This window comes from Schistocerca serialis, chromosome 2 (assembly GCF_023864345.2).
Source record: "Schistocerca serialis cubense isolate TAMUIC-IGC-003099 chromosome 2, iqSchSeri2.2, whole genome shotgun sequence".
Taxonomy (NCBI): Eukaryota; Metazoa; Arthropoda; class Insecta; order Orthoptera; family Acrididae; genus Schistocerca; species Schistocerca serialis.
In genome coordinates, this window is record NC_064639.1 from 549,413,920 (window position 1) to 549,431,282 (window position 17,363).

The 17,363-nt window shown below is 39.8% G+C and overlaps 1 protein-coding gene across 1 annotated transcript in view; it reads left to right on the top strand.

Annotated features, from left to right (window-relative positions):
• Positions 1-17,363, top strand: part of LOC126457536 (chromatin assembly factor 1 p55 subunit) — a 50,262-nt gene that overhangs the window by 18,398 nt on the left and 14,501 nt on the right. The window lies entirely within an intron of this gene.

The following is a 17,363-nucleotide window of genomic DNA, read 5'->3' on the forward strand; positions in this document are numbered from 1 at the left end:
GTTGCAAAAAAAGTGTTGGGCCTTCAAATTAGTCTCTCAAGTGTACAGTCAAATTTTTAAAACTGTTTCTATTTTTGTACTGCCCAGCACAACCATCTGTAAAGTAGTGAACTGAGTCAATGTCAGTATGATGTAATGACAGCCACTTTGTAATTTCTTTTGTACAAAGTTAACAGAACCAGTGTCATGTTCTTGGTCATCACTAATAAAACAGTGGTTGGAACCAAAAACATTGTTTTCCTCATTTCCTAGGAAAACTCCAACTGGGTGTAGAGTACAACCACCTCTATTCCAGTGGTAACTTTGGATCTCATTTTGTATAACAAAGGAATAATTTTCACTGAAATCCATCACAATAATTGCTGTTTTGGGTGGTGGGTCTTCTTTCAATCTTTTAAAGGCTGCTGATTGGGAATTTGCTATAAAAGAGTGCGGGGTGAGCTTTTCCAATGACCTACCAATAAAGAAATGTAGTCTTCAACACTGATAGACTGTTTGATCATTTCTGCCCTATCTGTGTTAACCCACTGACTGATTACAATTTCTTCTTCTAAATCATAATCTTCACTTAGTTTTTCACTTAAGTACTCAGTTAGTGCAGCATTTGCAGGACAGCTGTCGCAATGATGTAGCATGCAGTTTTGGTTTTCCGTGTTGCACACAAGCATCTTAATTAGGTCTTTATAAGATTCTTCAATTTTCACATCATCCAATAATAGTTTAACATTCTGGTGGATACTGCATACACATACAGTTTGTGTGCCTGCAGCACCAGCAAGGATACACTATTTAGGTCTCAAGAAACAAAATTTTGAAAATCCTACTTCTACCTCGGGATTATCCCATTTGAAAGAATAATAGAGTTCTCTCAAGTTACACAAAATGAGTCTTTTTTGCATGTACACATTTTTTTGAACACTTACTTTGTCTTTTGTTACAGGTAGCACTCTGGAACTTTCATCCTTTTCATAAAAATCTGTTAAAAGTCTTACTGTATTTTCAGAAAGAGTTTTACCTTTTTTTGGACCAGGAGTTTCCAAAATACCCTTTTCAGATTTTAGCTTTCTAGCTTGTCGCACCATGTACTCACTTACATTAAATTCTTTCATCACTTTATTTCGACTCCAAAAATCTGGAGCCAAGGTCAGAATCTGGATTTTTCTAGACCTCCAACAGATGACATCTTCTCTTTCATAAGAGAAATCATTACATCAAAATCCTTTGCTTTCTCAACCACACTTGTATCTTCTTCCTCATCATCAGAACTTGGTGCATCATATTTTAATGCTTTTGAAACCGCCTTTTTTGCAGTCTTTTCAATACTACTAACTTTCCTTTTAAAATAAGACCCTTTACTTTGTTCTGACAAGCCATGAAGCTTTATCGGTGTTAAACCTACATTATCAAGAGCAATGTTTGTTCGTACAAGGGATTCATTTCTGGATTCCAATGATTCTAATTCAACCATGACTTCATCATCTGTTTCACTTTCATTGACTTCAACTCTTAATTTTTCCTCACAAAAGTTACGGCATGTTGAGCAAAGCTTTTGTCCAGGTTTTATGCTACTATTTACTGTCAGTAATTGTTTAGAAAGATCCTAGCCTACACTTCTCAACGACTTTTGATGGGCTTTTTGTGTTTTTTTAGTGGGTCTACACATGTTGTTTGATACTTTTCAAAAACATTTAAAAAGTAGTAGCTGTGGTGTGAACATATATTCTTAAATTCACACAGATTAATTCCAGATCGTAAGTGGATTAAATTTTTTTCTTCCTCACTCAGTTCAGGTACCGCTTGTAACTTTTTTGAAGGTGTGTAGGTTGTTTGGAAACAGTCAGATTTTTTAAATAACCCTACGCTACAGGTTTGAATATCTGACATACTGATTTTACTTTTGGTCTGATTACTGTTCTGGTTACTTTTATAGGATATTGGAAAAGAATCACTGTAAACTAAGTAACAGTACTTACTGAAAGTTCTAATAAACTTAATAAAATACTATCCAAGCACTATTTAACACTGTAATAATTTTTTACTTCAAAACACAGGAATAACAAAACAAAATCCAAGCATACATTGTTACTCCAAGAAGACAAAAACTTATTTTTGGTGTCTGTCACTTGGTACTTTTTATTTTTAAAATATAATTATTATTTAAAAAATTAGATAACTATTGAACAGGTTAAAAAGCCAACATAATTTTTCTTTTCTCTAATAGCCTATACAATTAAGAGTATTTTAAAACAAATTTGAGCTCTCTATCAGGTCTGAGACTCTAGATATTGCAGTTTTTGTAAAACTAAACAAAAAAACTCAACTTGTAACTTTTTTCATTTGGAAGATTTTAATATATCTTTATGGTAATTTTTTAACATTTAGATATAATACACAAACTTATTCCAAAATTTCATACTGATATCTTGAGTATTCTTTAACATGCAAATTTTTTTAGTTGTGAGGACACGTTTAAGTTAAGATTTCTGACTGCTGAAACAACGCCAAATCTAAAAACTTCAAAAATTTGTATAAAAAAAACTATAAGAGATAGAGCAAAAAAATTTTAAAAGTGCTTTCAGGATGATAAAAGAAGTAATTGTACCAAGTTTCATCAAAATCTGACATGGTTGGTGTCAAGGCCTGGGTGACTTGACATGGAATGACCCATACTTAAGACCAAATATGTCTTACATTTCCTCGAAAACATATATTTTTTGTTTCAGACTTTTAAGAAAGATGTGCGCTTCAAGAGGAACATATTTTGAAAATTAGTTTTTTTTAGTATTGACCCGGTTCGCAAATGTCATAGATCCAGGGCTGATGCACAGAGCAGTCTGAGTTCTAGTGGTAGTCTCCACGTGACCCATGTTTACATTTAGTGATTTTGCTGTTTTCTCTTCGTTTACTCTCACGTCAAATGAAAACAAAACGTATATCTGTGGCCGGGAGCTATAAAGTGAATTAAAGTACATTCACATAATTACGGAAGGCTAAAATATGTTTTTAGTTTCAGATTTTATTTTATTTCCACCTTTCTGACAGTCAATAATTAATCGCCTTGCGGAACAATAAAGTTACTTTTGTCTGTTTGCTAAAGAAATTTGACTTTTGTTAACCTTTTCCGCAGAGGCAGTCAATTTATTTGAAACTAAATGTTTAATTCCACAGTACTGGCTAGTTTCAACTGTTCACTGCATTTCAAGTGCACGTTTTCATCTTCTAGCACATACAGCATTGTTTGTTGTTTTGGACTTCAGTCCTGAGACTGGTTTGATGCAGCCCTCCATGCTACTCTATCCTGTGCAAGCTTCATCTCCCAGTACCTACTGCAACCTACTTCCTTCTGAATCTGTTTAGTGTATTCATCTCTTGGTCTCCCTCTACGATTTTTACCTCCACGCTGCCCTCCAATATTAAATTGGTGATCCCTTGATGTCTCAGAACATGTCCTACCAACCGATCCCTTCTTCTAGTCAAGTTGTGCCACAAACTTCTCTTCTCCCCAATCCTATTCAGTACTTCCTCATAAGTTATGTGATCTACCCATCAAATCTTAAGCATTCTTCTGTAGCACCACATTTCGAAAGTTTCTATTGTCTTCTTGTCCAAACTATTTATCGTCCATGTTTCACTTCCATACATGGCTACACTCCATACGAATACTTTCAGAAACTACTTCCTGACACTTAAATCAATACTGGATGTTAACAAATTTCTCTTCTTCAGAAATGCTTTCCTTGCCATTGCCAGTCTACATTTTATATCCTCTCTACTTCGACCATCATCAGTTATTTTGCTCCCCAAATAGCAAAACTCCTTTACTACTTTAAGTGTCTCATTTCCTAATCTAATTCCCTCAGCATCACCCAACTTAATTTGACTACATTCCATTATCCTCGTTTTGCTTTTGTTGATGTTCATCTTATACCCTCCTTTCAAGACACTGTCCATTCCGTTCAACTGCTCTTCCAAGTCCTTTGCTGTCTCTGACAGAATTACAATGTCATCGGCGAACCTCAAAGTTTTTATTTCTTCTCCATGGATTTTAATACCTACTCCAAATTTTTCTTTTGTTTCCTTCACTGCTTGCTCAATATAGAGATTGAATAACATCGGGGAGAGGCTACAACCCTGTCTCACTCCCTTCCCAACCACTGCTTCCCTTTGATGTCCCTCGACTCTTGTAACTGCCATCTGGTTTGTGTGCAAATTGTAAATAGCGTTTTGCTCCCTGTATTTTACACCTGCCACCTTTAGAATTTTAAAGAGAGTATTCCAGTCAACTCTGTCAAAAGCTTTCTCTAAGTCTACAAATGCTAGAAACATAGGTTTGCCTTTCCTTAATCTAGCTTCTAAGATAAGTCATATTATGTTATAATAAAGAACCAAACATGATATAATACAGTACTGGTGAAAACCACACTAAAAAGCTTAATATCAGGTTGAGGTCTACTTCATTGGGAATCTGGACAAACAAATGTTCCCTTTAAGTATGCACTTTAAATGCACACATTTTAATATGGTTCACGAAATATGGATGCTCTTGCAGTATCCTCTGATGTCTTGTTTCTTTTGTGACATAATGGAAGATCTTTCAATGTTTTACACGTATGTACATACGAGCTTCCTATGTCATGATACATACCCAAGCACGGTGTCGCCTGTTATCTGCGCTCTCTGGCAACTGCTTAAACGAACTCATTTCTAACAGGGCGCTGGAAAATATTGCGAATACTGGTTTGAAAAGCGTTACTTTCAAAGTAAATATTCTTTTACATAAGTTGAACTATGTGCAAGAATGTACCATGAATTTATTAGATCACAGAGCAGTTGACTCTCATTTAAAAATCAACTCTTTGATGACGAGCCATTTAGAAGAATTTCGAACCCTGAAGATCAGACATTTATGTCATTATTAAAAATTTTACTGGCACATATGTGTAATATATATTGAAATGTAACACACGTAAAAAAGATCAACAGTATATGCGAAAGCTTAGCTTCTCTTGCAGCTTGAGACCAATATTATATGTGAAAGCTTTGCTTTTCTTGTAGCAACACTATGTTTATTAATTTAAACTATTAGCTTTCCCGGTTTGTGTGTTACTGTTGGCTGACTACATCATGTGCTCTGAATATCCGCTGTCATCGGCTAGCGAGATCGCGTGACATGAACTACGAGCGGCTTACAAAAGCGCATCTAAATCTCGATTTCGACGATTCGGAAAGTAACATGCGGTGTTTGTTGGCATTCCAATATATGCTTTCGTAATACGAAAATACGCAGTGTACATGTTGCTGCACATCAAAGATATTTCCAAAGCATGTCTTTTTCCCTGAGTTTTGTTTTCTAAAGTGCCGGGAAATTGCATGCCTGTGTAGAAAACCATAACCATTCAAAGGATTGATAAGAGAAAATAGACTGTCACCCGGGAGAAAGTGTATTATTAACTGGGAAATCCGGGAATTTTTTTCCTTGTCCACGTATACATCCCGTAATATTCACACCTGACAGCACCTGCTTTCTATGGAATTGGAATTATTATATTCTTCTTGAAGTTTGAGAAGGAGAGGGCGCCTACTTGTCATCGCTGAATTCGTCCAAATTCATGGTACATGTAGGGTGTGGTGAGACATGAAAGTGCCCCAAGTGAGAGCTTCAGATGGCCAAGCGTTTAGGAAATAAAAGGAATTTTGTTCTCCTTAGCTATTAATACACTATTGACATCACAATTAACCGCAAAATTGTATAGGTTATTTTATTAATTTGTATAAGCACAAAAAGTATAGGCATAGGATGAAATGCGCGACTGCAAATATTTAAATAGGGATTATAGTCAACGCATACACAGGAATGTCGTGCATGTAAATCAATATTTCCATTCTTTTTCAATTGATACTGAGGTGATATTCAGCAAAGAAACAGGGGGAGCAATAATTTTGACCGCATCTTGCTCATGTTGTAAATGCTACCTTTTGCAGTGACATGGTTTTTTTGTCTCCATAGAAAAACAAACTTGATTGACATTTTGAAAACAGCTTCTTTCATCACACAGTCCAGCAGCGAACCATGCGTAACGCAGCATGTCACAGAATAAGTGCGAGGGTAGCTGGTGATGTATAACGGAATGTAGTTTGATGCAAACTTCTCCAGAAGTGATTTTTTCTTCTTTCTCGATGAGGTAAGTGTAGTTTTGACATTTTTGCAGTTAATGGTCATGTCAGTAGTGTACGCATTGCCAAGGAGCACAAAAACATTTGCCACTGGACGGGGTCGAACCTGTGACCCTTTCGATGCAAATCTGACCTCTTACTGCTGAGCCAGACACTGCTTCCTAAGTGCAGTGTCACAGGGACAATTAAGATGCTCATGGTGATAGATCTGTATCAAAGTTCCTTTTATTTCATAAATGCTTGGCCATCTGGAGTTTCCACTTGGACATTTTATCATCATGCCCTACATGTACCATAAATTTGGATGAATTCGGTGATGATGACTAGGTGTCCTCTTCTTGTGAGGGTATTTTGTATGTCTTGTACATCTTGCTCTGCAGATGTAAGAGTTTTGTTATGGCTGGCTCTCCCAAGGCTATCAGTAGTTCTAATGGAATGTTGTCGATTCCTGGGACCTTGTTTTGACTTAGGTCTTTCAGTGCTCTCTCAAATTCTTCATGCTGTATCATACCTCCAATTTAATATTTGTCTACATCCTCTTCCATTTCCATAAAATTGCCCTCAAGTAAATCGCCCTTGTACTGTCCCTCTATATACTTCTCCCACCTTTTACGTTCACTTCTTTGCCTAGGACGGGTTTTTCACCTGAGCTCTTGATATTCATACAGGTGGTTCTCTTTTCCCCAAAGGTGTCTTTAATTTTCCTGTAGACAACATCTATCTTACCCTATGTGCTTCTACGTCCTTACATATTTTCTTCATTCATAAATTAAATCCAATCTCTCTTTGGTCATGCCTCGTGATGACTGGGTGTTGTGTGATGTCTTTAGGTTAGTTAGGTTTAAATAGTTCTAAGTTCTAGGGGACTGACGACTGTAGATGTTAAGTCCCATAGTGCTCAGAGCCATTTTTTTCTTTTCGGTCATTGTCATCTTTTTACCTTCTTCATCCTCTGCTGCCTTCACTATTTCATGTCTCAAAGCACCCATTCTTCTTCTACTGTATTTGTTTCCCAAGGCCGGCTGGAGTGGCCGTGCGGTTCTGGGCACTACAGTCTGGAGCCGAGCGACCACTACGGTCGCAGGTTCGAATCCTGCCTCGGGCATGGATGTGTGTGATGTCCTTAGGTTAGTTAGGTTTAATTAGTTCTAAGTTCTAGGTGACTGATGACCTCAGAAGTTAAGTCGCATAGTGCTCAGAGCCATTTTCTTTCCCATGTTCTTGTCAATTGTTGCCTAATGCTCTCTGTAAATCTCAAGTGATACGCATGATTAAAAAAAAACTTGAAAAGGCACTGCACAGTGTTTTTGTTTCCTAAAATGTTAAGTGCTAGGGAAGCTCTTCTGACTGTGCACTTGTTAATCTGAGAAGAAATATAGAAAAATTGGGACACCTTCACAACATTTATGGTCATAGAGGTACTAGATGTGTTAGGTGCCCTGAGATTGCAGGAAATAAAGAAAGAAAAACTAAAACCAACAAAATTACAGGAAAATATGTAAAACAGCTTTGAGCTTAGGGTTCTGAAACACTTGTTGAACTTATTGTTAAATTTGATTATGGAGAGTACAAGAAATTAAAGAAAACAGAAGTGGAGTAAGTTTTGCTGAAAACAGATGCTAATGGAATGGAGCCCTTCTTGCTGAAAGAAATGTAAAGGGGTAGTGGAGGGACAACACACAGATTAAGGATAAGGAAAGAGTACTGAGCATTATGACAAAACAGAATTGAGAAGTGCTTGTTTTTTTTTAAAAAAGCAACAAAAGTGGAAAATATTCTATTTGGACAGAAATATTACAGTGGCCTTTGACAAACAGGAAAGCTTTGCTAAGCAAAAATGCTAGTGATGCACAGTGCATGTCTTCTGTCTTGTAATTAGCACAGAATAAATATTTTTGATGAACTGTATTCCTGGCAGTATGGTAGGTGAATTTCATTCATAACTAAGTCAACTTGCCCATTACAAAACATGGTTGAAAAGAAGTAATAGTTGATCTCAGTTTGTTGGAGGTTGAAGTGGAGGTTCATGCTAGCAAACTTTATTGAGCTGCTCTGTTGGGAGCAGACTCTAGTCACCACCAAGAACTGGAAACAAACCTCTGTGCAGCACAGATTTGCAATGAGGTGGTCACAGGTAATAAAGACAGAAGAGCTACTAATACCATCACACCACCATAATTCTGTTATACTAGAAGCTAGACAGGAAGTTAATTGGCTGCTTAAAGGACTGTATGTTGCAGAGCACCATGTGAAGAGGGGACATGGCCAACTGGTCTCTTCAGTGACTGTATAAATGGGCACCTGACCAGTTTTCCTCAGAAGAATTAGAATTTGAGGAAATGTTACAAATGGGCATCCCCTACGGGTCTGGGGTTATAATAGGCTTGAGTTATTCCTGCCTGTCGTAAGAGGCGACTAAAAGGAGTCTCACACGTTTTGGACTTCATGTGACAGTCCCCTGTCGGGTTTGACCTCCATTCTTCTAAATTTTCCTGAAGAGCGAGCCAGTTGAGGAAGTGCGCCTTACATGGTGCATCGTGTCCATGCGCCGAGACCTCTCACATCCTTCAATGACGCAGATCTGCACTTCCACTCATTCTCCAGCTGTTGGGCAAGGTCACCCTCCTGGGTGTTTTTTCCTCCATCCACTGTGCAGTATCGTTTTCTGTGCTGACATTGATAATGGACTTGTTTGCTTGTTTGTACCTGATATCCAGCATGGTAGCCAGTCTGTTGTGGTGAGGCCGCCATGTACCATGTTGTTTGTAGCCCCTGCGTATACAGGGATCGCTCTGCTGATGCCTCCGCCATTAACTCCCCAGGTATGCCAAGGAACAGATGCCCATCACCCTGGGGCATCGGGACTCTTGGCAATGGCCGTCCTGCCAGGTGGCTGGGTGGCGCCTGTGGTGAGGTACCCTGGTCGGAGTGGGTGCCATCAGGGTTGATGACACGCAACAAAGCGTACTACTTTATCTCTTGCTGGTGGCCCAACGCCAGCAGTCTCTAAGCGGTTGATGTCCAACTACAATGCGAAGAAGTATAACCCCAAACTGTTCCCTTCCCTGGCCACACCATGAGAGGAACTCCAGGTTAAGGAAGGCAGCAAATCTTACTCCTCCCGGTACCTCGTATGTACAAGAGCTGATGGGGTGTCCTTCATGTCGACGAAGTCTGTTTTTTGTGGAGCATTTAGAGGACAAGTTTGGGGAGATGGAGGGATTGTCCAAAATGTGCTCTGGGTCAGTCTTGATAAAAACATCATCCTCTGCCCAGTCACGGGCACTACTTGCCTGTGACAAGCTGGGGGATGTTTGTGTTTCCATCAAGCCCCATAAGACCGTAAATATGGTCCAGGGTATTATATTTCACAGGGCTCTTGTTTTAAAGTCTGATGACGAGCTGCATGCCAACGTAGAGCGACGAGGAGTTCATTTCATCCGGCACGTGCATAGGGGCCCAAAGGATAATCAAGTAGCCACTGGTGCCTTCATCCTGACCTTCAAGGGTGACGCAGTACCAGAGAAGGTCAAGGTTATGGTATACTGGTGTGATATCAAGCCATATATCCCCTCCCTTGTTCCCTAGGGTGCCCCCGGCAAAAGACTGTACCTTTGTGGTGGCCAGAAATCATTGAGGCCACTAAAGAGCGTCGGTGAGCTCTACAGAAACGTAAGTGGCACCCTTCCCTAGAGCACCTAATAGCTTTTAAACGGCTCTGTATCCTTGTTTGCTAGCTTATAAAAAGAGGGAAACAGGGAAGTTGGGAGAGGTGTGTCTTGACCATTGAGTGCCATATGTCACCTTCCCAAGTCTGGGCGAAGATCAGATGTGTTTTTGGGTACCTGACTCCAACAGGTGCCCCGGGCATCAGCATCGATGGTCTGTTATCTACAGACACAGACGTGATTGTCGAGCACTTTGCTGATCACTATGCTCGAGCCTGTGTCAGAGAGTTACCCCCCCGGCCTTTTGCACTTCCAAACTGCGAATGGAAACGAAGTCCTCTCGTTCACTAGACACCACAGTAAACCCTATAATGCCCCATTTACAGAGTGGGAGCTATTCAGCGCCCTTGCACATTGCCCCGACACAGCTGGATCAGACACACAGTCAGATGAGAAAATATCACTCGTCCAACAAATAGCGATATCTCCTTGTCATCTACAACTGGATGTGGTGCGATGGCATCTTTCCATCACAGTGGCGGGAGAGCGCAATCATTCCAGTGCTCAAACCCGGTAAAAACCCGCTTGATGTGGATAGCTATCGGCCCATCAGCCTCACCAACGTTGTTTGTAAGCTGCTGGAATGTATGGTGTGTTGGTGGTTGGGTTGGGTCCTGGAGTCATGTGGCCTACTGACTCCATACCAGGGCTGTTTCTGCCAGGGTCACTCTACCAGTGATAATCTTGTTCCCTTGAGTCTGCCATCCGAACAGCCTTTTCCAGATGCCAACAACTTGTTACCATCTTTTTTGATTTATGAAAAGCTTAAGACACAACCTGGTGACATATCCTTGCCTCATTGTATGAGTGGGGTCTGCATGGCCCGCTCCCTAATTTTATCCAAAATTTCCTGTAACACAACTGCTCGCCACGTTGCACGCATTCGTAGCTCTCCTGAGCATCAAAATTACTGTCTCATTTTTCCAGCCACTGCAGTTCATCTCCCTTGTCAGTGGCCCAGGTCAAGGCTTAAGATTGTGGTTTGCGTCCGATAGCTTCTGTGTGAAATGGAGTCCTTCCCTTTACCATCTCTACTTGAGGACCATTCACGTACACCTCCATGGTTGAAACCTCAGCTGAAGCTTTGGCCGGACCTTTCACGTGGCCCTAAGGACTCAGTTACTCCCGCTTCTCTCCGCTACTGCTTCCTCTCAATTCTTGATGTGTTCCGGAGCTCTGAAGTGGTTTACACTGACGGCTCGATGGCTGATGCTGACATTGGCTTCACCTACATTCACAGGCAATATTGAAAAGCATTCTTTGCCCTATGGCTGCAGTGTTTAAACTGCATAGCTGGTGGATATATCTCATGCTCTTGAGCACATTCATTCATGCCCTGTAGAGTTATTTCTTCTGTGTACTGACTCCTTGAGCAGCCTACAAGCTATCAACCAATGCAACCCTTGTCATCCTTCGGTAGCGACCATCTAGGAGTCCATCTATGCCCTGGAAAGGTCCAGTCATTCAGTGGTGTTTGTCTGGACATCAGGTCATCTCGGAATCCCAGGCAACGAACTTGCTGAGAGACTGGCCAAATAGGCTACACGGAAAGTGCTTATGAAGATCGACATTCCAATAACTGACCTGCATTCATTATTACGGCGCAAGGTTTTTTGGCTTTGGGACATGGAATGGCATAGTCTCAGTATGCACAACAAACTGTGTGCTATTAAGGAGACTATGAATGTGCGCAAGTCCTCCATGCGGGCCTCTCGCAGGGTCTTCGTGGTTCTCTGCCGGCTCCACAGTGGCTGCACTTGGGTGACCCACGGCTACCTCCTGCGCTGTGAAGATTCATGTCAGTGTCGGTGCGGTGCCCGCTCGACATTGTCCCATATTCTTTTGCACGGTCCTAGTTTGGCTGCCCTGAGACATCATCTTCGGTTACCAGACTTGTTATCATTAATTTTAGCAGACGATGCCTCATCGGCTGGTTTGGTTTCATGTTTTATATGTGATGGTGGATTTTATAATTTGATCTAAGTTTTAGGGCATGTCCTCTGTCCCTCAGTGTCCTCCACCTTAAGTGCTTTTAGGGTGGAGGATTTAATGTGTTTCTGACTGGCTGGCTTATTGTTTTATTTTCGTGGTCAGCCAGCCACGATAATCTGCTTTCCTGTTTTACTCTCTTCTACTTATTTCTTTTGCCATTCTGTGTTTTTCTTGTTCCATTTTGTTCTTTGTAGTGTTCATTGCTCTTCTGTCATTCTTGTGGTTTTTCCTTCCTCTCGGTATTGTGCTGTATGTCAAGTTTGTTTTATTCTTTCCCTTGTGAAATTGTTACAATAGGAATAAGGGACTGACGACAAAGCAGTTTGGTCCCTTTCCCCCTTTCAAACCAACCAACAAATGGGCATCATACATAAGTCTGATAGCCCGTGGGTGTCGCCATTAAATCCAGTGAAGAAGAAATATGGCACACGGAGTCCCTGTGGAGATTACTGTATTTTTATTGGCGATACCATCCCTGACTGCCATCCAGTCCCTGTCATGAGGGATTTCATGAATTTTTAGCTGGAACTACATATTTTAGTGTGATTGGCTGTAAAAAGGCATATAAGCAGATTGAAAAGGCATAAAGCAGATGCCTGTGGTCAGACATCCACACAACCACATTCATATAAAACCATCTGAGCTTTGGAGTATCTGCACATGGTATTTGCTCTAAAATAAGCTGCCCATTCATCGTAATATTTTGTAGATGAAGTGCAATGGGTACTGAATTTATGTTCTGTTCAATCTAGACGATATTTTGTTTCCTAAGACAGCACCATTACATAAGATCTGTATATTTTAGATAGGATACGAAAATATGGTTTGTGTCAATAAAACAGCATTGTGTGCAAAAAAGTAACATTCCTCGCCAATACGGTTTCTTTGACTAGTAATTGCCCACTCAAAGAAGATTAGATCTTTAAAAATGCCCAACTGGTTTTCAGCTGCAAACATAGATTCCTGGGTATTATTAACCTATACTGCTGTCATCTGCAGTCAGCAGCAGATACACTGCTGACAGCAGCACTGGGGACAGTTTGATACATCCTGTCAGGGACACCAGAAATGCAACACACCTTTAAAAAGACAAGCCAGTTTACAAAAGTTTCTCTCCTGATCTGTAATCCAGCATTAGCAGTGGAGGGAGACACTAGCCAGCTGCTATTGGTGCAGCCTTCCATGCAGTTCTTTGATGTTGAAAATCTTTTGATTTTTTCCTCCCAGAAACTGGCAGGGTTCCAAACCAACTGCAGTGCATAGGACAGAAATCTGCTGGCCACCTGTTAAACTGCCCTTATGTTGAAACCAGACCATTTGATGTCTATACGGGCAGAGAAAATGTAATCTCTGATTGCCCCCCCCCCCCCCCCCTTGGGGTCACTGCTTGTACAATAAATTACAATCAGCACAGTGCAGTGCAATCCACAAACAGCTGCAGGAATAAGTACAAAGCAGTTCAGCTGCCCTCCAACTGAAATACAGTTAATAGGTACCAAAGACCTTATTTGGTGTGTGATGTCTTGACTCTCGCCCAGACTATTTGTGCCTGTAATGCTACGTAAACCAATATTTGACCACATTCATAACCTACTCCATCCCTGCACTAAAGCCACCATTAAACTGACAGGAACTTGTGTGGGGCCCAACATTAGAAATGACTGTTGCCAGTGGTGGAGAATGTGTATAGCGTGTCAACAGCGCAATGTTGACAGGTGTGTAAACAAGCCAATGGAAGGATATCCAGAAGCAACAGGGAGTGTCTCCCTCAAGCACACAACTCTTGAGGGGTAGCGTCCACCATCGAAGGGTTATCTATAGATTTGTGGCTATTGATATAAACTTGCATCTCAATAATAATCTTTCTAATGAATTGAATTTCCTATGCAGGCTGTTGAGATCAGACCCTTAAGATCAAGGGTGACAATTTGAGTTGGTTGTTTCTCGAACTGTTATAACCTTTGTTGTGTGGGTTCCAACACCACTATATAACCAGCTGCAATCCTGCAAGCAACAGAATGGTAGTGTATGGCAAAGGACATTATACTCGGATTAAAATTACTTCATGAGTGATGTTCCAGCACGTCAAGTGGAAGACGTCAATAATCATCCAGTCATCGTTTTTTGTAGAGCTCTGCATGCTCCCTTTTGGCCTTTTTTGTAGGTATGTGCAGTGCCTTGTCGGTCATGATTTGCTACATTGTGGCAACACCCTCCACCTCCCTTCTTGGTCATTGCAATCAATCACACAGTCACAAAGTAATTTTAATCAGAATGTAAAAGCAGCACTGCCACTGGCCATACTGAGCCTTGGTATGGTTTTCAAACCATATTTGGAGAAATCGAAATTTGTTTCAGCTCAACAGCTGTTACTTGAACCAGAGCTCCCATTTTACTGCAGCTAGTTAAGATCCTAATCTGAAAGCTATACCCATGCCAACATCTCGCCATGGAGATCATAAAGTATTAATCTACAAGGACCTTAATGTGCTTACATTTTATGTCAAGGACAGATGCATTGTGCCCATCATCACAACTGCCAGTGTGAACCTTTTCAATTACTCACACACAGTGAACATATGATGCAAATAATAAGCGACAGTAAGCCACTGATGGTATCACTGGAATGGATCAAATTGGCGTATTTAGTGACACCAGATGCCCTGCACAGACATGAAACCTTGGACTCCATGTAGACCAACTCAGTAGTTGTCATTGAACCTCAGTGTCAACCTCACCTCAGCAAACAAGCCTGCAGAAAGCACCAGAAACACAAGCACTTTACACTAAAGCAGCCAGGCAGCTTAAGAACAGAATCAGTTGTGGGTGTTACTGAATTTTTTGTTGTACTGTGGGAGAATCCTATATTATCTGATCAGATAAAACAAGATTGCCTGTATTGGTCTGGCATAAATTGTCAGTGGTCTTAGTTTTGAGTTACCTAGTGTGGTGTGTTTCCAGTGTGATTGTAAATTTTTTTATTTTTTTTTATTTTTATTTATTTATTTATTTTTGTTAGAAAATACAAGCTTTGTTTGCTGAACTAGAATGTATCTGAGGTGGTTTTGGGTGCACAATCACTATTTAATTTTGATAAGCTGACTGTTATGCCTAGCTTAGCTACAACAGGAAATCTAAGGTAGAAATGTAGCAAAAATATGAGGGACGATGGGAAACAATTGCTGACACTGAAGAAGATCCAAATTTACAATCTACGTTCAATGATAGATGTTCCAATTATGTTGGGCTGCTACAATGCTTGTGAATGTACAATTGGCATCTGGGAAAAATATGTATCAATATTTGTCAAAAATTGTCACTTACTTAACAAATTTGAAGTATTGGTAAGAAAATAATTGATTTCTTAGTTGCTACAATGATAAGTGGACTTCCAATAGGTTTCTGACCATTAATAATGACTGAGGCTTCAGATTTCAATATTACTAGTGATTAATTCAAGAATCAGTGAAATGCCTGTGAAGAAACCAAATAAATTATCAATTCTGTGAAAGCTGAAAATGAAAATGCATTGCTAACTCTTAACTGCATGGTGATGGCTCGTATGTAGATTCTGGAATGTATGCGACACATAACAAATCATTGAATAATTTCCAGTCAACAACTGCAAAAGTTGCAATAGCAAAACAGCTATCTTACGGAAACATTCATCTCAGTTACCTCCAGTGACAGAGTAAGTGTATAATAATGATTTGTTGCATATATTCTAGGACTTGGAGACGACTTTGTCACCTGACAATGTGTCAATTGCGCATATTGTTTGATATTATTAAAAAAAAAATGTAATTGTCTCTGGAACACCAATAGCAACTGCAACTCAAATAGATGACATGTATGATTATGTTATCTTCACTTCTACCGATACGTATTAGTCATTTGATTACGTTCTAAAGTCAACAAAAGAAATCTGTTACTTCCGTTGAGTTCAAAGCTTAAGTAGATGAGGAACTTGGTTCAAACATTAAAATAGTTCGAACAGATAATGGGCAAGATCTCATCAGCTTGTGAAGTCTTTCTTAAAGGTGAATAGAATTTAGACATTACACAATTTTTTCTCACACAGCAGAACAAAATGGAGTTGTGGAATGCATGAACGGAGTGATAATTGAAAAGGCACGGTTGATTTGACAGATGATGAAGCTGTGTACACAGCATTTCATCTGAAGAATCGTTACCAAATAACTTATCTGTTTGGATATTAATGAAGGTTTGAAGTGTACCACTGCACTGATCTAAAAGTCACCAAACACAATTGTGATGCTTGCTGATGTGCATTTCATTGAAAATTCAAAATACCACTGTGGGAACAGCATCAACAGTAATCAGATTGACGATAATGGTAAGACAATGCTCAGCCAGCATCAGTATGTAATAGTGTTGGAAAAAGCAATGGAACCAAGAAAATCTGCTACTGTGGATAGAACCGAAGTTAACTGAATTGATATAAAAGTCAGCAAATGGCAGCAGAGATAGGGACAATGTGCAGTCAAAAATTAGAATATCACATGAAAGAAACTAAACCCCAAATATTTTGATGATATTTGTCTTGCTTATTTGAAGCAGCATTGAGTCGTGATTGTGAAAAATAGGTCTTAAATGATTGTCATTACTTTAAAATGAGACTTGGATTTTTTGATTTACGACCAGACATAAAGGCAGTTCCAAATGAGTATTAAAACTCAAAGAAATACATCATGAAACTGAGGCTTGCTTTGTTGCAAAATATTACTCCCATATACCAGGAGAGGATTTTGATGTAATGTTCCCACTTGTTCTTTGGATTAAATTCAGCTACTAAACCCACTGGGTACGAAATTTAAGGACAGCCATTGAACACATGGATGTTTGAACTGCATTCCTATAGAGTGATATTGATGAAGCTAACATTTTTCAACCTAAAGCAGTACACCTTCAACAATTGCTCTGTGAATTCTGTTTCGAACACAGTGAAAAACAAAGTAAGTGTGTTCTGTGATAATTGCATTGAGCCACAGTGGTGTGCATCACACTGAAACAAAATGGAATTAAGGCACCTCTGTATTTGTAAGATAATTATTGCTGAGAAGTTCAGTGTCAAGTTAACAATACTAACAAGCAGCAAGCTGACTTTTTAAGCGAAGGCACTGCCAAAGATTAAGCATCAGTTGTGCTGCCGAGCTATGGGACTCCAGAAGTAATTCATAATATCTTGAGAAATTGTGGGGTTGTTGAGAGCAAACAGTTTTTTACTGTGCTGACAAGTTTGTTTTATCTTTGCTCTGTCTTGTTATAAGCACAGAATAAATATTTTTGATAATCTGTGTTGCTGGCAATATGATGTTCGTGAATTTAATGCATTACTGAGTCAGTGTTATAATCTCTGAAAGGATTGATTGGAGTCAGTATCTGCTAAAAGTGAACAGTGAACCATGGAACAACCAGAAAGTGGAGGAAGTAATTTGGTAGTATATA